This window comes from Andrena cerasifolii, chromosome 11 (assembly GCF_050908995.1).
Source record: "Andrena cerasifolii isolate SP2316 chromosome 11, iyAndCera1_principal, whole genome shotgun sequence".
Taxonomy (NCBI): Eukaryota; Metazoa; Arthropoda; class Insecta; order Hymenoptera; family Andrenidae; genus Andrena; species Andrena cerasifolii.
In genome coordinates, this window is record NC_135128.1 from 5245783 (window position 1) to 5262830 (window position 17048).

A 17048-nucleotide genomic window follows, 5' to 3' on the forward strand; every position below is an offset into this window, starting at 1 on the left:
GAGAAGGTTCAAAGTTGGGAACGTTCAAATTGGAGAATGTTCAAACTGGGAAAGGTTCAAACTTGGAAAGGTTCAAACTTGGAGAGATTCAAAATTGGAGACGTTCAAAGTTGAAGAGGTTCAAACCTCAGAAGATTCAAACTTGGGTAGGTTTAAACTTTAGAAGATTACAGTGACAAATAATGAATGTATCACATAATGCATTAATGAATCACAGCACACCTGTGCATACATAAAACCAAATTTCCAAAGAAAAGTTCTTCTAACTAACCAATTTCTTATTCCATTTTCACAGAGCAGCATATAACGCGTTGGACACTATTCTTTTCGTTTAATGCATCCTATCTACCATCACGAGCAGCCATCAGAACATTGTATCGCAGAGCTGTTATAGCCACCACAGAAAGAGTGAAGCAATACCACATGAAGCAACAACCCAAGAACACATTTTCCTTGGGAAACCTAGCTTTCCAGAAGAAATAACTCCTAAGCCACCCAGCAATTGTGTCTTCACCCATTGAACAACCCCCGTAAATTCATGGGATTACGTTCTCTGATGAATCGTCCATTCAATTATCGCCATTCATGCGCGTAGCATAGCAAGTGACCTTGCGCAAATCGGCAATAATCCGCCTGCCAGGCAGGAATGCGGACTTTCACGACATACATACGCATTCTGTCGCTCGTGTGCACCCCTGCACGTGCTCGACGCCCACGCGCCGCGTCCTTGCGCGTCGGCGGAGCGATGAATCGTAGCTTAAGGCCCACGTTTGATGCAATCAGGTGCTTCTGTCGCCAGACACGCATCATCGGAATTATCATAGACTCTCGCTTTTAGATTCACTCCACCGTGATCACAGAGATCGTGCTGGCGAAGAGACACGCCTTCGCTCGAGCAACAGGGCGTACCGGGTCAACTTCACTTTTCTTCTTTTTGTAACTGTGAGTTCTTTTTTTAGTATAACGACGATGGAACTTTTTCCTACCAATATGAAAGCTATTCTGGATCAGGGATTTGGTAGATCGACGTGGACGCTGGTTACACGGGAGAGTTTCAGTGCTCTGACGTTGATAGTATTATTTTAATAATTCTATGGCTGTCTGCCGTGGGAAGCGGAATTTGATGAACTGGGAAGATGTGAATTGCGCGAGGCAGTCTGTTGGGAATGGAACTTTGATTGAATGAAGAAATGATGTTCATTGTGGGCGTGGAATGCATTTAAATCTGAATTGTTAATTAAAGTATGGTAGCCTCTTTAACTGTTGGGAATATGGGATTTAAAAATTGAAATGGAGGTTTTTGTAATAGTGTTTCGTATGAATGTGAAATGTGAAATGGAATATTCTGGGCTATGCGATAGCTGATATTAGTTGAAGTTGAAATCAATAACTAGAATAGCAAAATGAGGTAAGATAACGTATCACTGCCCTAATCGCCTTGTTGACTTGATACTAGATACCAATCATAGCTTTCCGTTGCGCCGAAAAAATTGAATGATTCATGTGACCTTGATACACACACCTCGAGATTTATCAGTTTACCGACATATATAGATATTGAACTAAATTCTCTAGTATCGTCTGATTCTTGCTAAGTATGCTAGGAAAAGTACATATAGCTCAACTTTTAAAACATTGTTTATAGCTTCTGGATAACAACAAATAGTATTCTGAGAAAACTGTTGAAATGGTGGAATAAGTGACAGTTGGAAAATCAAGGTATAGAAGGTTGAAACTAGATGAGTTGAAAATGAGAAGGTTCAAGCTCAGAAGTTACAAATTTTGGAAGGTTGAAACTGAGAATGCTGGAATTATGAAAATTGAAACTTGGAAATGTTCAAACTTGGAAACGATCAAGCTCGAGAAGGTTCAAACTTGAGAATGTTCAAACGTGAGAAGGTTTAAACTCGAGAAGGTTGATATTCGAGAAAGTTGAAACTCGAGAAGGCTCAAATTTAGAAAGCTCCTACCTTGAGAGGTTTAAACTTGAGAAAGTTCAAATTCAGGAAGCTTCATACTCGAGGAGATTTAAACTCGAGAATGTTCAAACATGGAAAGCTTTAAACTTGAGAAGGTGCAAAGTTGAGAAAGTTCAAACTTGAGTCAGTTTAAACTTGAGTCAGTTTAAACTTGAGAAAGTTCAAACTTGAGAAGGTTCAAACTTGAGAAGGTTCAAACTTGAGAAGTTTTAAACTCGAGAAGGTTCAAACTTGGAAAGCTTTAAACTTGAGAAAGTTCAAGCTTGAGACAGTTTAAACTTGAGAAAGTTCAAACTTGAGAAGGTTCAAACTTGAGAAGGTTCAAACTTGAGAAGGTTCAAACTTGAGAAGGTTCAAACTTGAGAAGGTTTAAACTCGAGAAGGTTAAAACTTGGAAAGTTCCCATCTTCAAATTTCCAACTTCTTGGAAGAACTGATAGGTACCTAAAAAATCCGCATTTTCTGTTTCTGCACTACTGAATGCCAGATACATGACCGAACATCTTGATGTAAACATGATACGATTATGATTAACCATTCATTTGACACCATAATTATGCTCCCTTTGAAACGAACTGCTGAGCAGGCAAGAGCACAGGCGACAGATTTTTTACACGAAGAAAGGTACATCAAGATATCTCTTGCAAGCCGCAGACGTGATAATCGCCATCGCGACCTTACCGGGGCTGGTTAACCTATGCTAAGGGCGCTTTTTCATCGTCGACGACTCAGCGTGTTTGAAGACGACGCCTCGAGAGGAAGGATGATACCATTCTTCACATTTAAGAGGATCAGGCTGCTTATGATTGCCAAGATCTAGCTCTTAGTTCTCCCTACCTGACGGGGGTCGTGAACAACTTTTCGAGTAAAGACGGAAATGACGAGGCAAGTAGACGGTTTTAATCGCCTCTAGATTACCAGCCACTTTAGAATGTAATGTTTCCCCCTATAGTTTCCTTTTACATCAAATATTGAACGTTGTTAGACATTCAAAAGAAACATTGTTGTAACCATACTATTAAATTAAAAAATCAGCCTACTGTTTCCTGTATATTCCCTTGTGTGCTTCCCAACATTAATTTTTATATTCTTAACAGCTTGGATGCCATTTAAGTCAAATAGACGTCGCCTTTCCAGAAGACGTTCACAGGATTCTTAATGTTAATACACATATTGACTCTGAAATGCATTTACATATTTCAAAGAGAATACAAACAATGAAGCTGCGCTCGTTTAAATAGCTTATGGCATCGTAACTGAGAAGGTATGAAAGAGATATATCGATAGGCATGCATGTACATACTCGTGTTGAAACTTCATGCAACAAAACACGGTTCGATCTCTCGTCACGTGTTCATTAAAGCAAAGTTTGCGTGGGTTTATTGAACATACAGATATGGATGTTTCTAACACATCACACTTGCGCGTTGCTGTTTGCTTTGAACCAGTAAGCACGGCAACTCTTGAATTAATCCCTCACCCCTGCCATTAGGTTAAAAGCGTGTTTGCTTCCCCTTTAAATTACCAACGCTACCCGCGAGTGCGTTCCAGGGAGCGTGCATCTGTGAAACATCTCTCAAAGCTATATTCTATAATGAAAGGAACTCAGTTCTACCCCCGAAACACTGATAAAGGAGAGGCATAAGTGTCTTCAAGGCAATGTACCAGGAAACCAAGTTTCTTTGAAAATCTTGCGGTAGAAAGCGCACTCTGACATTAATTCCTCAAGGTTATCAAGGCTAGCAACACTCTTTAAAAGGGACAATGTTGCAAGAAAAGAGGTTTCAGTTTGAATAGACAGTCAAGAGATGTATCTTTCACGTTTTGCTGCGTGAAGGGAACAAATGATCTCAAAGCAACCTGTACCCAAAGGACCAGCCGGCAAACTTACCAACTCATTTCACGGAGTAAACCATGAACTACCAATGACGAAGACGTCGACGTCGTTTAAGCAGGCATTTGGGAATGAAGAACTCGCGTCGAAGATAGACAGCGTGGATTGCGAAAACGCCAACGGTGACTCTATCAATTGGACAGCCATTAAGCGACGTCGTTGCTCCTTAATACCGTCACAGACACTTAAAAAGTAATTTACCTGCAGACTAGTAAGAGGGGAAAGGAACGTGGACCAGCTGAAAGCCAGATCCCCGGCGTTCAACGTTAATTGGAAACGCTGAAACATCAACCAGTATCGAGATAGCGAAGAGGCGAAAGAAAACCTGCGTTTGGTTGGGAGCAGATCAAAGGAGCACTGGATCTGCGGGATTTCCAGCGACCCTGGGGCCATGTATTTGTTGATCCTCGACTATTATCGAAACTGGAACTCTTGCTCATTCGTGCGTCTTCTAATTGTGGCAGCAAAATGCTATATTCAGTGCGGCAGAGAGTCAAAATGTTTTAGAGGACACGTGTTTTCATTTGTACGTTCAATCTTGTAGTTTGGAGGCAGTTCCTGCAACTGTGCTTTTCAGCGGTTCCAGAAACCCGCGCCTTGGATATTTTGGGGATTTAATCAATCCCCACGAGAATCTAAATACGATTAGTAGAACAATCGAATTGTAAGTGATGACTGTCAACAAACGTCGACCCTGGCTTGAGAGATGAAGAGGAATTCGACCCTTATATACCTCTACTAAATTCTCAAATTCCTCCCGCTTCCTATTAAGCCAAAGTTCGAGTCCTACGCCCATTGAATGCTTACAGTCAATGTTGTAAATACTCAGTATTAGTAAGCCAGCTCAGGTACCCCGGGATCGTCAGTTCCCATCTTCACGACCTGTTTTTGGGGAATAGTTGGAACAAAACCAACTAATCACCCAAACTTGGGGGGTTCAAGCTCGGGGAGGTTCAAACTTGGGAGGTTCAAGCTCGGGGAGGTTCAAACTTGGGGAGCTTCAAGCTCGGGGAGGTTCAAACTTGGGGAGGTTTTAGCTCGGGGGGTTAAAACTTGGGGAGGTTCTAGCTCAGGGAGGTTCAAACTTGAGAAAGTTGAAACTTGAGAATATTCAAACTTGAAAATGTTCAAACTTGAAGAGGTTGAAACTTGGAGAGGTTCAAAGTTGGAAAGATTCAAACTGGAGAAAGTTGAAACTTGAGAATGTTCAAACTTGAAAATGTTCAAACTTGAAAATGTTCAAACTTGAAAATGTTCAAACTTGAAAATGTTCAAACTTGAAAATGTTCAAACTTGAAAATGTTCAAACTTGAAGAGGTTGAAACTTGGAGAGGTTCAAAGTTGGAAAGGTTCAAACTGGAGAAAGTTGAAACTTGAGAATGTTCAAACTTGAAAATGTTCAAACTTGAAGAGGTTGAAACTTGGAGAGGTTCAAAGTTGGAAAGGTTCAAACTGGAGAAGGCTTAAACTGAAAAGATTCAACTATGAAAGAGTTCAAATTGAAAATGTTCAAACTTGACAAGGTTCTGGAGAATGATCACCCATGAAACAAACCCCAAGCCTCGAAGTGGTATGTCCTGCAGTTGACACAAAACCAACCGACCATTCGAAACCACTGATATGTCATCATTTAACTATCATCACAATTGTATCTCAGCCCTTCCACTCATTCCGTTTGACACGCAACATGTGTGAACGTAAAGTGACACACTGTGTGTTCAGCAAAGTTTCCTTAATGGACAGCATACTTCGTCGTAACGCAACCACCAATGTCAACCCCATCCAAGAGCCGTGCACTGAATCCGAACTTTTATGAGTAAACACTAAATCCATTTCCCTGTTAAAATGGCCAACCACTCAGAGGACCGAAATCCCTCGAAAAAAGCCACCGTTTATTAAATCAATTAGTGCAAGTTGCGACCAAAGAAAGCAGAGCAATTATTAGCAGATCAAGTCGTGCAAATATGCATCCAGTTGCAGAGGAGAGTTATTTTCCCTGACGAAAATCTCGCGTTCGTTCTTCTCCGATTTTCCAGAACCCGATTCTTCCTCACCAAGGAAAACGGGGGCTGAGTTTCTTCCCCCTCAACGATCCTTTGTCCACGCACAAAGGGGTAGATTAGGCGTGGATACTCGGCCTAACAGCGTGCATAGTATCGCGCATCTAAGCGAGCATATGTGTTCGTGCTAGATACGCAGTAATGGCGACTAAACGCGGCTGAATGTGTACCTGGATGCATACGTCCGCCCGACGAGCCATTGTCTCAGATCATGCACACCGTCAACGGTACAGAGATTAGCGTGAATGCGCCACGTCAAATCGACGACGTCTCTCCTGCACGCTCGCCATGTATGCGGATTTAATTTGCAACGATTAACGCCGGGGGAAACGGTAGGGTTACGGTTGGCGAGATAAAGCGTGGAGGAACAGTTCCCGTGGAACAGATTCGTTGGTAAGATGTCAGTGTACTTGAATAGAACTCACGTTTTGGAAAGCAAAAGATCGAGAGCGAAACACCAGCTGGGACTAATTAATCATTAGGGCTTGGAATCAGTTTCGGAAATTGTTACGTTGTTTGTTAACGGAAGAAAGTGCATTCTGCATGAATTTTGCTCTGAAAGTGCGAGCAAAGTTTAAGTGAATCGCATATGATAAGGAAGTGCAAAATAAGTGTCGATTTGGATATGATAATTTGCCATCAGATATTTAAAATATTGTGAAATTACAGTTCTGAAGAGTGTCTGCTTGTGTTCGAAAGAAATGAGAAGAGAAAGCTGAGATTTTCGATCGAGGATTCGTGGAATCATACACACTTTTTTCGGCAATGTGGAATTACACACGAGAAGGCCAGGTTATGGATGAAATATTTTATACAACAGTAAACGATTTGCATAGAGTGAATAATGTAGCGAAACCATCTTCAACATGCATCTGAATGCATTACTGCAACCAAAGCCATTATTGTTTCAGGACACGCACACGGGTGGTAGGACTGAGATTAGCGTCATCAAAGTACCCACATTCGACGCTGTGTACGCTTGCAACGCCCCATTAAGCGGATTAATTTGCTAAATAAATGTATCATGAAATTACAGAGAAGCTCGATACGCTCCATTCATCGATACAGTCTGTTATAATTCACAGGGAGTGCTGCAGTGTTTCCTGAAGAAAGGAAACTAATATAGCTTGATTGGAGAAAACTAACACACAAACTCCATTGTTAATATAAACTACTAAGTATTATATTTCTTTTATATGAAATTACTTTCTGGAAAAGCAACAAGCTAAAAACTACCTATATTGCACTTGTTCGTTCGAATTGAATACTAAAATATTCTGAATCTATTGTATAACTTTTTGTGTGTTCTTTTTTTCTATTTTCTGGATAAAGTGAGAAAACAGTGTTTTTCAAATAGAAGGTAATGCGTTTATGACAGATTGAATTGGTGCTTACTCGAAAGCGCATCGCGATGCGCTTACGTAAGCTATTACTTTCAGACAAGCGTATCGACGACGGTACAGAAATTACCAGCGAGGAAGGTTGTCAAAGCACCGTGTGCTTTGCTATCAAGCGACTTAACAGGTTAATTAAACGACTTCTTGATCGGCTTTGGAAGCACGTCGTTTCCCATTCGCGCCTCCACGCGAGAAAAGCATCGACGGTGCAGTTAAATTGAAAATTAATTCAAAACTCGCGAGAACTATTGATCACCATCGTTTCTTCTTGCTTTGCGAGGCAACGAATGATATTATTTCCCAATATTTTCAAAGCGAACGTCGATTTAAATTAAATTAAATAAATTTATCTTAAATTATTAATTTAATAACTTATTATCGATTAAATATATTTATACTATTTAAAATTATAGAATAAATCAATTTAATCTAACTTTAAACTAGATAAATTGAAAACATTTTCATACTACAAGTACTTATATCAGAAATTGAAGTGATGTTACGAGCAAAGTATTCTTACTTCATGTACTCATCTAGCTATCTCTTTATTAAATTTTTCATTAGACTAGATGGAATTGAATATTCTGTTTCTGGTGACCTGCCCTATATCTATACTATTATATAAGGAGAGAGCCGATTTTTATGCTCGCGCAAAAGTCAAGACCTATTGAACCGATCTTCTTAAATTTTTAACACGTTATCCCTGGATACTCTAGGACGGACATAGGCTATGTAGCATGTCTAAAAAACGCGTTATTAACATGGAACGAAGACGTGCCTGGTATGTGTTGCGCTGGAGGGAAAATAAATCTCCCAAATTTTCCGAAATATTATGAAGCACTAAAGCTTTCTTTTCAAAATACATAATTTCCTTAAAATATATTAATTCTAATAAACATGAATCCGTCGTGCTAATATCTCGAGCGAAGCCGAGACGGGGGACGCTAGTATAATATTTGAAGATCGTTATTTTCATTACTTAATTCCTAAAACCTTGTAGCTCGATATATATTCCTATAGCATTTAAAAATCATCTATCAAGCTTACCACACGAATTTGTTTCTCATAATCTTTAAATCTTTAAAGTTTCTCAAAGGACAAGATGTCTCCACTTGACGACAAAAAACCCGGCATACCGAAGGAGTGAAACTCACCTTCGTGTCGTGGGAACGTCCCCGGTTCACAGCTTCCGATTCATCTAGATGATCGACTTCCGTTCGCTATTCATCAGCTCTCGTTTTCTATACCAGAAGGCAATCTCTCATGGAGTCGTCGGGTTCAAGCGAGTAACCGTGAAAGTTTCGGGAATCGAGCTGGAAAAACTGTTACTCGCGTCGACACTCACGCCTCGGTGACTCTGAAAGTAAAAGAACACACCATTGTAAGCGAAACTTGTAACACAATCCGAGCCGCGAAATCCTTCCTAGCGCACGTCTAATCTACGCTTTAAAATGGCATCGTTTGTAGCAACAATTAAAAGTTTCACTATAACCGCGGCTGTGAAACAGCTCGTAAAATAAAACGAACAATCGCTCCATTGAAGATGTAATTAATAAATGTTTTAAGTAATTTGAACCGGAGGTCCTTCAACAAGAGGATCTAACAGAAAAGTCACATCCCATTTGCAGAGTACCATCAAATAAATTGCGTCCTGCCTCCATCGAAGGCTGACTAGTAGTATTGGTCTTTGAGTGGTCAGACGGTCCGCTTCGCAAAGTTCCCTCGCAGGGAAAACTGTATTTTGAAAACACTCGACTCTACGAAACGACGGTTTGCTGGGAAAGGAGAGAAGGGAAGGTAAGCTTGAAATGAACGCACGAGTTGTGGAAAAGCAGAAAGATATACGATTATCTGAATATTGTTGTTTTATAAGAACTTTGCAACAGTCGTGTTAATAACGCTGTTCGTGGATGTTAGCAGAAAGCCAAGGTGAAATATAACAAATGAAAGAGGCGAGGACAATTATGAGAGCATTAGCGATTCTTCTCTCGGTGCAAAGAACACTTTATGCTGGTAATTTCGCAAAGTAGTTATGCGCTATGAACGTCACGGCTCAAAGACACCTTTGTTTCCTTGTATTTCGTTTCAGAACAGACTGTATTAAAGTCGTTGATGAAGTGAACGACGGAGTATGGAGGTTAAAACACCATGGAGGTGTAATGAAAGCAGAGTGTTATAACGTAATTTGTGGAAATATGAAAACACGTTTCGGTCATATTGGTTCGATGGTGGACCAAATATTCGAAATTTCCAAATTCACACCATTTTGCCACGTTGACTTGCGGTTAATTGGACAGTTATTTTCCCACTTCTATGAGCACTATATATCTAATATTTCAAATTGCTCCGCGTTTTACATTACTCTCAACAAAACACCTGGGAAAACTAGATTTATGTAGCTGCTTGAAGTACAAGAAAGACCAAGAAGGAACTGTGTTGTTATAATTGAACTGCGACCCTCGTATGCATAAGTTTAGTATTTAAGTTAAATACGTATAGCAAGCTATAACAATTAAACTTTCTCTCCTCGACCACCGCTCTAAGGAAATGGCTCGAATCATGAATAATAGAATCTAGAAGGTAAAGGAATGGAAATGTTCGTGGCGAAGAGAGAAGACTTTAAATTTTTCTCCACTGAGCTGCCAGCAATGCCAACTGACAAAGAAGATAAAGAAATCTTGAATGAAACACGAGGTTGAAAATTGAAAAGATAATTGGGGCTACGTTAGCCTACGATCTGCGATAAAATGGCGACGTTGCTGCTGACTGCACAGATAAAGCAACGATTCTATTAAGGGAGGCTTAATGGTTCTGACGTGCTGTAATGCCCTCTATTTCAATATTAATTCCAGCATCGTCGGCTGAGCGTATTTGCTACAACCACATAATTGAGTCGACTGCACACTATCGGCTTCTTCTTTTCTACCCCACTTTCGAGAATTTTCCTTATTATTTGCTGTTTGCTCGAACAGGGACGATAATGATGTATTTAATTAAACGAGTTCTCTGGGGGGAGGAAAGTAAGAGGATTATTCCGCGGGAGCACTCAGATGTTTTCTTATAAATGAAACGAGTTCGTGGATCCTCTGAATAATACCCCTGAAGATGTAAAGAAAACACAGGAAAAGGAACGCGTTGGAATACGGAGCAAACACGAGACTTGTAATCATGCTATTACTTATAGCACTGTGACTGGTTTGAGAAAAAGTCTGGAGAGAATATACCACTGGCGATGAATTTTCTTAAGTAAGGGTGGAAACGGGAAGGTTCGTTAAACTGAATTAGAAACGATAGGCATGGTACTTTAGATATTCTCCTGATAACGCCACACCACGTGTGCCACATGTTTCAGTCGAGAATTGAAAACAAAATTAATTAGAATACAATTTTATACAAATTTTATAATTGCTTATTTCTTATTTCTCGAGAAACTTAAGTCTAGGAAACCGCGACCGTATAAACACATTTACAATTTATAATAAATGTTAGTAGTAACTTTAGAACATGTATGAATTACAATAGAAAATCTCAGTAGAGAAGATTCGAAATTATTGACTGGTGAAGGTGCTCTTAAATTCTTATTTAACAATTTCGAAAAATTGTATACCTACTGGATGAAGTAATGAGTTTCTTGTGGCTATGAAAGAAAAAATATCGAAAAGAAGAGAAGAAGCTATTGTATCTCTTATAAAATTTTTCCATAGGTAATCCAGAATCTCTTCAAAAAGATTCCAAAGACGCGTTCTTTCATTTAATATCCAAGACAGATATGTATAAAACGACAAAACAAATTCTAAGAAGCTAGACTTTTCAGAAAAAATAATAGTAACCATGATTCTCCTGAAAAAATGAAAAATTTAAGAGAATTAAGAAAACAGTTAGAGTTAGCAATCGCAAAGAGCCTCCAAGAATTTACTATCAACCAAGAAAAAGATAAATTGCTACATATGATCAGGCCAACGTGCACTCAAAACGAAAGAATTTTTCTACGGATTAAGAAATAGATTAAAAAACTATTTTAAAACACAAAAGTAATGTTTCGCTCTGCACAAGTTTTGTATTAAATAAAAATCAATTATACTTAATATCTGTTTTTTCATTTATACAAGTTTTGTGCAAATTGGACAGGAATGAACAATTAGTTAAAGTTTTCTTGTGTTTCTGATAAATATTATCAACATTACTCCAATAATATACGTTTTGTAATATTTTCTTAAATTTCTCAAGCATTCTCAAGAATTATGATCTCATTTCTGATTTCTCGAGAAAGAAAAAATATCGAGTAATCAGGAACGCTACCTGCAACGATAATTTAAACCAAGAATACCAACTCTCGAGAATTTCATTTTCGAGATTAACCCAACTGATAATTACACGTTTACATCAATCAATCGCTCGAACAACATCGACTAATTATCGAATTAACATTTCCAGCAAACAAGTATCGTAGCACTTATTAATTCGATCTAGATATTATCTGTTCGTTATACCGCCATACGTTCCTCTGATAATTCCCTAGTTGTGCATTCCCACGATCATTCCTCCGATTAATTACAACTCATTGCACGTAACAACTTACTCGTTCGTGTAATTCCTTGAATATTTCCCCGCTCGTTTCTCCGTCAATTTCATCATTGTTCCCTTTACGCGGAGCAGCACGAAAGGAAACCAGGCATCTGGAGCACGAAAGGGGGATGTTTAAATAGATGTGACATCGAGCGGCACCGCGAACGTAAAACGGTTGCTCAAAGACGCGACGAGCACGGGCAAAGGGGAAGGAGAGTAGGTTGTTCAGCGGCAGACATTGTGACTGCTTCAGCGACAGTAGAAACAGCGGTAACGTAGCTGACGCTGACCGTACGACACACAATAAAATCCCGCTGCCAGAAGCTTTAGCGGCTCCGACGTTTTGTGACGGCGGCTTCAGCGGCTTCAGTTCTCCTCTGCCGTACGTGCTTGCTCGCGTATCAGGCGGGGAAATGTTTTCACGGGAAGCAAGCAACGCGATTATGCCAGTCCACGTTCATGTTTCCTTAGGAGGAAGGTTGGTTCGGCAGGAGTACTTTGGATGATGTTATTCGTGCCTCGCGAAGGTTTGTTAATCGCGCAATTTTGGAGAAGTCTGAAGCGATGGATTAAAGGCACTCCCCGGTCAAATCGCCCGAAAACATAGGTGATTTTTATGATTTTGTCTAGAAAAAAGTATACAATGCATGGATCTGAAACTTTTTGCACTTTATTCTGCTACAAATGTAGAGTATAAAACAATTTTTTTATTTCATTTTTGCCCACCCCTGCCTGTGATATGCATTGCGTGCTGCATCGTTGTAAAAGAAACTGGACTGCACTATCGCCACGATAACTTTAGACAGAATCATTCAAAATCAAAAACCCAAAGATATTTCTTAATTACACATGTTTGGGTATCGCGCCACCCTTCAGGCAGGGTTAAGAAACTAACGTGTGATGATTGCCATATGTTTTAATGGTAGGATCCCGAAACGTGGATTTCTTCGCACAAAAATGTTTCGTAAAAAATAATGGAGTGTATGGAAATTCGCGATAGAGGGTAGCGTGGAAGCCAGTGTAATTACGAGTAGAATTGCAATTTTTATCGTGGCGATAGTGCATGAAAAATTGTTTCGAGAAAAGCGTACTTAGAGTTTGACGCCGAATGCGTTCGCCTAGTGACGGAGTTATTCGATTAAAACAAAAATTCATTCTTTTTTTTAGATGAATAAATGTATTATTAATTAAAAGAAAAATCACATTTCTGTCTATTATACCTGCGTCACAATCCATCTTTAAAAAACACCTATTTTTAAGGCCGTCACACTGATGATCCCCCTGAACTGCCTGTAAAATCTGTACCGTGAGAAATTTCGTTCTAAAATTTTACCTGGTCATTCTTGAGATGTTGGATGAAAATATGCCAAAATTATTTTTGATGTTTCAACCGGGGAGTGCCCTTAAGATATTTCTAGCTTTTATTCTGTCAGATTCATTGGCTCATGTCTCAGCGGGGAGGATTGTATAGAAATTATTGAATTACTGGCATTATACAGAACACAGGTTTCAGTGTACACGAAGGTGGTGCAAATGGATCACAAATCACTTTGGCGAAGCAATTTCTGGCGAGAAAATAATTGACCATGCTTGAAGCGATCTTATACACTGAATTTAATGGAATGTGCAGTTTTAGATGGGTTTGGAACTGGCAACATACTTCTGGACTGTCTATTCAATCATGTCCAGTGCAACTTACTTGCAACGACTGAAAGAATATTCAGCTGTTTCGTAAAATATGCAAAAGCAGGCTGAGAGGAACCTTTGTCTGAGATACTGAGGAGGCTGAGAAGAATACGAAGCAACTTTTATGGTAGCTGTAAGAAGGGTTCATCCTTCTAACATGATGCCTCTTCCCGGGATATTTCCTGGAGATTTTCCAAAGTCAGGAATGAAAGATGGCCGCAGACAAAAGAACGACGGTGCAACACGAATCTGACGGTTCGTTGGTAAACCTGCTATTCGTCTAACGCGTGATTAATTCGCCACGATAGAGGGGGGTGGGGGTGGAAAGAGTGAGAGAGATGGAACGCCATCCATCAACAACAGCGAGTATGCGTCAAGCTGGCTTCCTCAAATATTAACACAATGGGAACATGGAGCGTTCGGTGGTAACAAGCTCCGTGCTTTGCAGCCCGTGAACCGGAAGGGCGAAGGACAAGGCGGGAAGGAAGTTGACTTCCACTGGAACAGACACGTGACCGAGTAGTTTCGTCAAGTTCGACAGGGCCACGACGTGCTCGCATTTCCATTCACTAATCTTCAGTGGTATATCGTAAATTCAAGCAGATTGAAAGTAACCCAGTCATTGTCCACAGTTATACACATCTATAACATCACTGTAAACACTTCTCAGTATTTCCTGATTTTGTAAAATTGAGGGGCCCAGTGGAAGCAGACAGATACCACTATAATATGAATTTGCAGGGAAATAAGTTTTAGGAAAAATAATTAACTAGTACTGAATGAAGTGTAATTATTTTAACTGGAAATTGAATTGGATGGTAAATGGCAACTGCTATCAAATCCTGGCTCCAAGATTCGTGTTCTTTGGCACCTTTTATTAAGTATATCTTACTTTGAAGAAACCACTGATTCGTCAGCTCCTGTTATTTTGATATTTTGACTGTGGTTCGGAATATTATATTGCTTCTTATGTTTGGTAAATAACAAATAAATGCATGATGTACCACTAATTATTAATCAGGGTATAAGTGGATCTTATTATTAGACTGCGGATGTTTATGCGAATATACATTTTCATGGAAAAGGAAACAAGTGAAACTTTGATAGAAATACTTATGTTTCGTCATTAGAGGGTTTTCAAAATATATTTCTCATTTTAAAAATTGTTATCTTTATTAATTTGATATAGTGTATTCGATTTTCTTACAATAGGTAGGTCGTAATTATCATAATAAATATCATACTTGCATAAACTTCCGCAGTCTACTTATTATGTTGAATGAGAACTGTACAATAAATTCTTATTTAATCTAACTCTCTAGCAATATGTTCCAGTTATCACTCCTCGTCACACCTCAATTATCGAACAAATGAATCAACAGAGTGTGGCTTGGGCCTCTTTCCCACTAGATATTAACTTGCTTTCAATATCAAGGAATTTTAATATGCTTCTGTTCGGGAAAGGGTAGGTACATGCCACAGTGCTACAAGTTGGTGAACTGGACGCTAGATTGCAGGAGCTACTTGATGGTACAAAAAACAGAAAATCCATATCGATGTGGCAATGTGGTTTTCCCCCCTTTTCTACTGAGTCCCTTAATTACTAAAAACTCAATCGAATTCGTATAATACTACCATGAAAATATATGAAGATTGTTGTATTACCCGGTAGAGCGAGCAGTAACTCAATACAGCAAATACAATAAAATCACTGTATTGATACAATGGAGTCAATAGTGTTAAATGATAATCATAAGAAATAATAGAAAACTGTTCATGTAAACTGGAAAGGATCGCGTGTAGCGTCTACTGCGTCTGGAGAAGAACTGACTGGGACAACCACGGTCCTCGGTGCTTGACAAGCCCCAAAGAGGCCCAGCGGTGGGCCATAAATGTGACACCGACAGTGCCCAGGCCTCGGTCCTCTGTTTACAGCTCGTATCGCTGTTCCACCGTATACGCTAACAAAGATTACATCAATATCTGCGTCTATCAGATTGCAATGATCATCACAACCTCCGGCGTGTTAGTCACAATAACTGCACCACGAAATAAACCAGACAGTTTCTCCTGTTTCTCCCAGTTACTTCAAATTTCTGCTGGAAAAATGTTGCGTCCACAGTGACCGGTTTAAATTCTAATCCAAACCACTGGCTCGAAATTTCAGCTCGTCGGAGGGAGATGTTGCGCAACACAGGGGGAACTTCGACAGCTGCAGCGAAAGTACTTTAACTCAAGAGACTCGTGTTTGCTCGTAAGCTTCGGCAAGACCGTTTGCGGTCAGCCACAGCAGGAACGACGAAAGCTCGCGGTGCTCCAAAGCTGCTTTCGAAAATAAGAAGCGACAAAGTGTCCCCAGCCCGGAGTCTTCGCCAGGATTCAGCTGGACATTCAAAAACGGCCACAATCTCGTTGGTAATGCAGCCTCGAGCCTGATACTTTGCGAAACGGATCTTACGATGGGAATTATACCGCTGCGAGCGAACGGATCTCTGCGAACGATTATTGAGTCGAAATTAAAGTTCGCCGTGAGATTAACTTTACGAGCTTGCAGTTTACTTTGCCGCGGGAACATCGACAAAATTGAGACCCCGCAAGTTCTTACTTCGTTGGCAATCGGCGAGATAACGCCGCGGTGTAATGTGGCGACACAGTCCCCGAAGATACACGCGCAACAATTTCAACGGGTGCTACGTCACCCCGGGCATGGTATCTCGAGGACTCTCTTCAACAGCGAAATTACAACTACTTAGTAGTTACCAGCGTAGAGTAGTTTCTGGTACTTAGCAGTTGCAGTGACTAAATTAGACGTTACTGGCCTACCACCGTACCTCGAATCGACACCTCTAGCGTGGAAGATGATTAGGTAAACAAATTGAATCTAGGAAGAGTGGAGAAGAATGGTGACGTGAGTTGATGAAACTAAGGATATTGCTCCGAAAGGTCCCAGTGGCCGATCGACACGAGGTTCGAGAGGAGGAGTCGGGAAGGGCAATGTATTGTACTGAAAGTTTTTTTATTAACATATTGGAAAGTATAAATAGCCACAGCTACAATTTTAGATTTAGGGTCTACACACCCCCCCCTACCTGCAGCGCTGTCTTCTTCAGAAATATTATTAAAAACCTTGGAAGAATAGGATAATCCTAATAATATCAACAAGAAGAAAGCTACATTACTTAAATGACAGTTGGCTCTCTATTTTTCTAGCTGCCGAATTAAAAGCTGTAATTCAGTTGTTTGTTTGCGTGCCCAAAGCAGAGTTTGAAAACAGTTGTGATATCGATTTCGGTTCTTGAAAGAATTATGAAGAACCGATATTCTGAATAACTGTTATAAGAAACCGAGATTTCTGACTATATAGGTTTCGGTTATGGTTCTAATATCGGTTCTGATACTGGTTCCATATCGGTTCTTTTCAGTTCAATACCGGTTACGATTACAGTTATAATAGTATTCATTCTTA

At 39.9% G+C, this 17048-nt stretch overlaps 1 protein-coding gene across 3 annotated transcripts in view; it reads right to left on the reverse strand.

Moving 5' to 3' along the window:
* Pgant9 (polypeptide N-acetylgalactosaminyltransferase 9) overlaps positions 1 to 17048 on the reverse strand; it is a 277718-nt gene that overhangs the window by 217195 nt on the left and 43475 nt on the right. For all 3 annotated transcript variants that reach the window (XM_076822772.1, XM_076822771.1, XM_076822770.1), the window contains exon 2: positions 8485 to 8687. The gene's annotated coding sequence lies outside the window, so the exon portion shown is untranslated. The remainder of the gene's footprint in view (positions 1 to 8484; positions 8688 to 17048) is intronic.